The following is a 7,538-nucleotide window of genomic DNA, read 5'->3' on the forward strand; positions in this document are numbered from 1 at the left end:
CGTGCTGTGAGCACCTCTCCAGTGCTAGCACCTGCCTGGCTGAGGGGTCTCATGGTGGGCTAGGTCAGGTTGTGAGCTTCCCACCTCAACCCTACAGAGGTCTTTAAAGGTTCCCTGCAGCCCTGGGGTGCTGCCTTCACCTCCCAAATCCTCCTGCTTGCCTTGGTGTTGGAGGGGAAAGGGATTCAGTGAGGAAGAGCAGTTTGGTTGCAGAGGAGTGGCCAGCAGTGCCCCAGGGCTGTGCTGGGGTCTGCCTGGGGCCAGGGGAGGCTTGCTGCCACTGCAGGGGGAACCAGCAGCTCAGCCCCCGCCCAAATAACCTCTGCTTGCCACTTTTACATAGTACAACAGGAATCACAGCTGCTAAAAACTGCTCTGAACAGCAGAGGGTCCTCCTCGGAACGTTTTGGCAGGCGAGTTTTGCAAGCAGCAAATGGAAATGATATAAACGGAAAAGCAGCCCCCTGGCAAGAGAGATCCAAAGTCATCCACTGCCTCTGCTCCAATTAAGCAGCACCTTGGTGTAATCATCTTCCTGTCGAGCTCAGTGAGGCTGCTTCAATAAACGAAGCATTCAAGTGTAAAGCAGGGGGAGAGAGACGGTGCTCAAACCAAGAGGCTGAAATTCAAGCCTCGAGCCCCAGGGAAAGAAGAAATCCATTAAGCTGGGAAGAAATAAGAGCTGGAAAGACTCTGTCAGGTTCATTCTGAAATCTATGACGAAAGGAAACTTAAGGGCTAGAAGGCAAAGAGGAAGAAAAGCAACATAGGAGGGTACAGCTCTCCTGGCATGGCATCTTGTTTGGTGCAGCTCCAGGTGGCTCTTTTGGGAAGCCTGGCAGAGCAGTAACTCCTTCCTCCAAAGGGAAAAGGAATGGTTTGGTTCTAACTTGCTGCAGTGCCTTTGGAGGGGGCTGGGTTTTGTGCCAGGAAAAAAAATAAAGAAATAGTTCAAATACACACTAAAAGGCATGAACAAGAGTCTCTCTTGCTCTCTCTTTCTTTCACTTTAAAAAATATTTTATTGTATTTTTATTTTTTCTCCTATTACAGCCCCGTGGGGATGCAATTCCAGCTAAGACAAATCCACACCTCAGACTGGAGCCACAGAAGGGACACGCAGCAGAATCCTTCTGCTGGCTGGTTTTGGAAAGGTTTCTCCATCCCCACGAGGGCAGCAAACCAGCTGCCTGAAAGCAAGGGGCTGCTGGAGCAAGAGGAGGTGAATCCTGCCTAAAAACTTTGGGGGTTTTAAATGCATCTCTCCTCTGAAAAGTAAAGTCCTGTGCTGTGTCTTTGAAGAGTTTCACGTGGCCATAACTTTGACTTGCAACTCTGACAGAAGAAAACCCTGGAACTTCAAAGCTCTCCCAAAGATGCTTGGAAAGGAAGGAATTTGGAGGAATAAAAGCATGGATCTGAGCAGTCGGTCAGAGATCAGAGCAATTGCTGGCTGAATGATTCTTGGAATCAATATTCTGAGTGTTCATCCCCTGAACTGAAGCTGATCCAATGTATCTGGGCTCTGGTTGTAATTCAAAGCTGTTCACATTGCCAGCAAAGTTGCCATTGTGCCCACAGCTGATAGGAAGGAGGCAGAACTTGACCTGCAGTTCTGTGCCAGCAGGTAGGGAGTGAACAAGCAGACTGGAAGATGTAAGGCAGCTGGGACTCTATTTTTGAGGCAGGATTGTAAATTTGGGGGAAATACACAGTTAAATGGAGTCAGATGTGCTGTATATCAAGAATACAGATCTAAGTGGTTCCATCATGTCCCAGCTGGTACTCATGCCCAGAAATACAAACTTTTTAGTGGAAAGAAATGAACCAAGGATGTCAGAATGGATCTTCCAGCCCTGATCCTTCCTGAGACCACTGCTCAAAAGTCTTCTCTAGCTCTGTCCTGAGTGCCTGTTCACCTTGTCTCTGCAAGCACAGTCCTGGCTTCTGCCTCTGGTGCTCTCACATCAGTACAACTCCCCCTGCACCTCACTGGAGGTGGGGGGGGTTGGCCAGGGTGAGACCCTGACATGCTAAAGGCACAGGGACCATCTGTGTGTCACTGCCCCTGTCACTTGTAGGCTCCATGAGAAGTGGATTTGTTTGAACAGTCATCTGCTGTCTTGAGCCTTTAGGATCTGCTCACCAACCAGAGCAAGAGAGGTGAAGGCTGAGTTGCTTTTATTTTATTATGAGGCTTCCCTGGGCTGCAGGGAGAAGCAGAAGGATGATGGCCCATAAAGGCAAGAGGATGACAAATGCAGGTAGGGTCATTTATCCCAGAACTTCAAATGCCCCAATTCAGGATGCAGCTGCTCCCAAAGTGGGTGTTATAAAGGGCATCAAGCCAAGTGATTTCAGGTCAAACATGTGGCTGTTTAAGGGCTTTGCCAATTAGATACCCCAGCAGGAAAGGCAAGGCTATCAACAGAAAAATCAGCATAAATTTACTATTTATTTCCTGGGCATGAAAAAAACAACTCAGCCCAGCCAGCCACAGGTAACAGAGGGGAAACAGCAAACTCCAGCAGCAAGGAGGAGCCACACAGGGCAGCTTGGCTAATAATGGGTGGGACAAATAAAGCAACAATCCCACTCCCCACGGGTGATACAACAGAGGAGAAAGAAAGAAAAGAACCCAGCACCCCCCCCAAAGCCATCCTGGGGGAAATGCCAGCTGAGGTCATAGCTGGATGTTATCTTAGTACTGCCTGGTGCTTCTATCTGGGATCATTCAGAGTCCTTCCTGTGTAATAAGGAAACTCTCCCTGGTGCATCCATCAGCAGATGAACTCTCCCTAAGCAGGGCCTGATTTAAATTAGTTCTCTGAACAAGCAGGACACCTGCTGCTGATCACCCCATTGGCTTTGGTCCACCATTGGCCAATGGAAATGTTCTGGTGCTCCTCTGGCCTTTCCCAAAACAGCTGAAGGCTTCTCCTCACACCCTCACTTACCTCTCTCACAAGGTCTCTGCAGAGAGACGAATTCCTCACAACATCCCTGCAGAGAAGGGAATTGCCCACATGCCAAACCCCAATTCTGGGCACTTCACTCAGTCCCCTGCCTCATGGATAACCCACAACCCTCACCCTGCTCCAGGGGCACACCTGGCCTGGCTTTCAGCCCCTCTCACACGTGGGGCACCACCCCTCACACCCAGCCCTGGCATGGCACGTGTCCCCACCCCCCAATGCCTGTGGGGCTGCAGCCAGCAGTGGGGCCAGAAGCTCTTCTTGGTGGCAAACAGAGCTGTGGAGTTCATCCATGTGTCAAATCCAACTCGGGGTTTGGGGTTTAGGGCCCGTTGTCTCCTTAAGGAAATACATCACAAAGCATTAAGAGCGACCTCGTGACATACTGTGCCCAAATCTGTGTGGTTTTGCCCCAATTCAGACCCAGAGAACAGCCCATGGTGGAGCAGGACCCTGGGACCCTCAGTGCCAAACAGACCGAGGGCCAATGCTCTGGAGGTGGCTGCTGGGGCTGTTTTCCCAGTGAATTTCCAGCCAGGCTACTGAAATCAGCTTCTCCCTGAGAGCTCCTGCCTTGTAGCCTCTGTATTCCCCTTCTTTCTGTGGGTCTGTGGGGCTGGATGGGGCTCTCCTCTCCCAGGCTTCCCCTCTGCAACCTTAGGAGCACTGATAACCTCACTTCAGCCACCCCAAGACACTCTTTTAAAGACTTCAGAGGTGTCCTGCCCCTGTTGGTGGCATCTGAACCCACCCAGCAGCTGCAGCACTACCTGAAGTGAAGCGGATGTCGTGCTGTACCTTGCAGGTCTCTTGGTGTTAAGTCACTAGGCAAGAGGGTTGGGTTTTGTCTGCTTTTATTTTGGTTTGTTTGTGTTTTAAAATGTCATGCTCTGCCTTGCAGGTCTCTTGGTGTTAAGTCACTAGGCAAGAGGGTTGGGTTTTGTCTGCTTTTATTTTGGTTTGTTTGTGTTTTAATGGTGATTATTTACAGCCAGATTCTAAAGTCCCTGTGGTCAAGTTTCCTTCAGCTCTTGCTAGAGGGGGGTGTGTGGAAACTGAGTCACAAACTCACGCTCTGAATATAAGCAAAAAACCTCTTGTGGCAAACTCACTGGGGGATGAAAAAAACCATGATTCAAGGCAAGAATGTCCTCCACCTGAGATCATCATTTTCATGAAGGCAGGAGGTGACACTGGCTGTTCCTCAGAGGGTTCTGTCTTCCTGCTGGTGCTGCCGTGCCCCAAAATAAACCCTCTGATGCCAGCGCAGGGGAGTGGAGGCTGAGAGACAAAGAAAGATGGCAAGAATAAAGCCCTTCAGAAGCTTTCTATGCACAAGGTTGTCTTTCTGGAGCCTTCACTGAATTATTTTTCCTGTGAGGTCCAGAATTTGGGTGTCGAAATACTCTCCCTCCTTCCCACAGAGCCCCTTCTACAATCCTAGGCGAGGAGTCCCCATCCTGCTGACGATGTCATTGAAAGGGACGTGCACATCCAGTGTTTCATCCCAAAATCTTCCTGGGTTTTGGTTAAAAAACCTCCTGGATTCTGAAGCTCGGGCTGTGCTAGATTTAAAAACACATGTCCATCCAAGAGCACGACATGAATGAGCATTAAATTCTGCTGACCATTCGCTTGCAAGTTTTTCCACAGCATGTGATTCCAGGACAAATATTGATTGAATAACCTCTGTGTGTGTGTGAAGTGTGGTCTGACACCCAGGGCGACCTTTCTCTTCCCTGTCTAATCAGAGAGAGCTCCAAGCTTCCTTTTGTATCAAAAATCTCCTTTCATAACCCAGCTCTTCTGCTCTTTGGAACCCGAGTTTCCCTGTTTGTTCAGCCAGCTGAGCTCTGCTGGGATATTTCTCTGTTTGATTTGCCTGTTAGTTTTGTGCTGGCTGAAATGGCCCCGGGGGCTGGTTTGGTCAAAGCTTCAAGGCTTCTCTTTTTTTTCTGCAAGAGCTGGTGGAGGTTTTTGTTCTCCACAAGTTGGCCAGTTTACAGGGAAAGAAGAAAAACACCACATGGGTCAGCATTGAGCTTATGACCTTAGAACTACCTACGACATAGGTGCATCTACTGCTGCATCCATCCATCCATCCATCCATCCATCCATCCATCCATCCATCCATCCATCCATCCATCCAGTGAACACACTGACCTTTTATCTGCTTTTCACAGATGCAGAGTGCAGCAGAGAAGCTCCTGTGGAGCCCACAGCTTCTCTGGAGACACACATCACTCTCTTCTAGCCTAAGAAGGAGTATTATTCCTTCTCCTATGGACTAAAAATATGCATTTTACTTTCTCCTGAGAATATGATTCTTAAGTCTATCTATAAATATGTATATATGAAAATAAACACACTTGATATATCAGTAAATATATATATAGCCCCTTTCCTTCTCTTCTCACAGACTGGCCAGTCCCAGTGAGAGGACAGAAACTTTCCATCACAAATTCCTGCAGTTGGTTTTTGTTTTCTAAGCCTGCTGCAAGGGCAATAGACACAATATTTTCATTGGGCTGCCTATAAATAAAGAGAAATTTGACTTCCAGAAGGTGCTGCTAGAGCATATCAAGTTGTCCTAGGATTACTGGCTTTTGAAGAAAATACTCTTATGATTTGCATGCAGGTAGCCCCCAACTTTGACACGTACTGTGCTGATGAACTGAAACCTCTGTTCCACGGTGGTTAATTAGAGAGGTTTCAGTTTTGATTGGTATTTATTCCATCAGATATTCCTGGCTCAGCAGCACCCAGAGCTAAGCCCACGAGCTGTCCCTGTGATACCCTGAGTCCTTCCACCACTCCTGGCACCTCTTGCTCAGGTTGAGAGCTCTCTGGCAGCTCTGTAGGACACCAGCTGGGCATGAGCTGGAGGAACTTGGGCAAATATCACTGCTTGGGGGCTGTTGTTTAGAAGGTGCTGTGCTGAATGATTTATTAGTGTGCTCAGCCCTGAGGCTGAGAGGGCTCTTCTCAGGTTGGCTTTTATCACTGACACCTCCTTATGGGGTCTTGCTGGAAAATTCCTAGTAACTGGATAGTGGGAGGGACCTGGAGCCCCAGGTCGTGGAGCTAATGATCTTCTGCTTCAGGCTGTTGTGTCCCTTGGGTGGGAGAGAAGGAAAGCCTCAGGCACAGCTCTCCTGGAGCCCAGGTCCTGCAGCAGGGAGAAGCTGCAGCCTCTACACTCACTGCAGCTCAGAGCTCTCTCCCTGTAGCTTCTTTCTCCTCTTTTTGCTGGCAGGCTGAGTTCAGGTGCCAGTGCAGCAGTCAGAAATCACCTCTCCACGTACAGATCCCTGAGCAGCCACCAGCAGAGCCAGGGCAGACCCTGCCTGACTGGAAACCTTCCCTGTTTGAGGGAAACCCTTTATTTGGAAACCCCAACCCTCTAAAACTCATTTAAAAATCAAACTCCAGCTCACACACTCATCCCCACTGCTTTTGGCAGGGTCTCAGCCCTGGGGACCCTGTTTGGATGCCCCCAAAGCTGTGTTTGTTGGGGGTTGCTGGGTGGATGTGCAGAGCAGCAGATCCTCTGCTTGAGGGCTGCAGGGACAGTAGCCACAACAGAATCACATTAGTTTGTTTTTCTATGCTCTGATCCAAATATTTTGACAGGTGTGATTTTCTCTTGGTGAGTATATAACATCAATGTATCAAAAAGATGCAGCTCCCTCTGCTTGAGTAGTAAAAAATACAGAAAAAGAGCAAACTCAGATTTAAAATACAGTAAACTTGAAATATTTGATCCAACAGCCACCAGTTGTAGGATGGCTGAAGGGAAGACACCAGAGGAGGTTAATCCAGATCAGTGAGCTTTGAAAAGGGCTGTGAAATAGGTCAGGATGTTCATCATTCTCAACATGCTTCTCAAACTTTGGGGAAACAGTGTTTCCAACACAAACTGCAATTGGAAATTACTGCAAGTAGAAATCTCTAACTGAATTCCTACACTTTGTAAGTGTAGGACAGGGTAGTTCTTGCCCTGTGTGCAGTGTACAAGCAGTTCCTTACTGTCCTCTAGTGGAGCAGCACTCCTCTCTCCCTTCTGCTTGTAACCAAACCTGCTTCCTGGTGAGCAACCTTCCCCTTCCCTGATGATGAATCATGCACTGACAGCTTCAAAAGCTCTCAAATTCACAAATAACACCACTTACCTCTACCAATAAATGATGTAAACAAATAGATCCAAATTACAGAGAAAGAAATATTGGGTATTCTAAATTTCAACACTGAGGAACACAAGCTGGTAAATATATAACACCAACGGACTACGTGGTTTTCATCCCCCCAAACTATTAACAGTAGGCATGTTTCATATTTAATACAGCTTTATTACAAGTAGATATAACCATTATTGCCAAAGGAGAAAGGCTATATAAAAAAAAGTCCAGTGCAAAATAAAAGCACCCTACAAAATCTGCATCTCTGCTCCCACTGACAGGCATTTGGCCCTTGCAACAACCGGCTTCAGTGGCTTCAAAGCAGTTATTCACTGACACAAAGTTTAGGCAGGATTTGCTGGAATTTTAACTGCTGACTTAAAAA

This window comes from Merops nubicus, unplaced genomic scaffold (assembly GCF_000691845.1).
Source record: "Merops nubicus isolate BGI_N331 unplaced genomic scaffold, ASM69184v1 scaffold810, whole genome shotgun sequence".
Classification (NCBI taxonomy): Eukaryota; Metazoa; Chordata; class Aves; order Coraciiformes; family Meropidae; genus Merops; species Merops nubicus.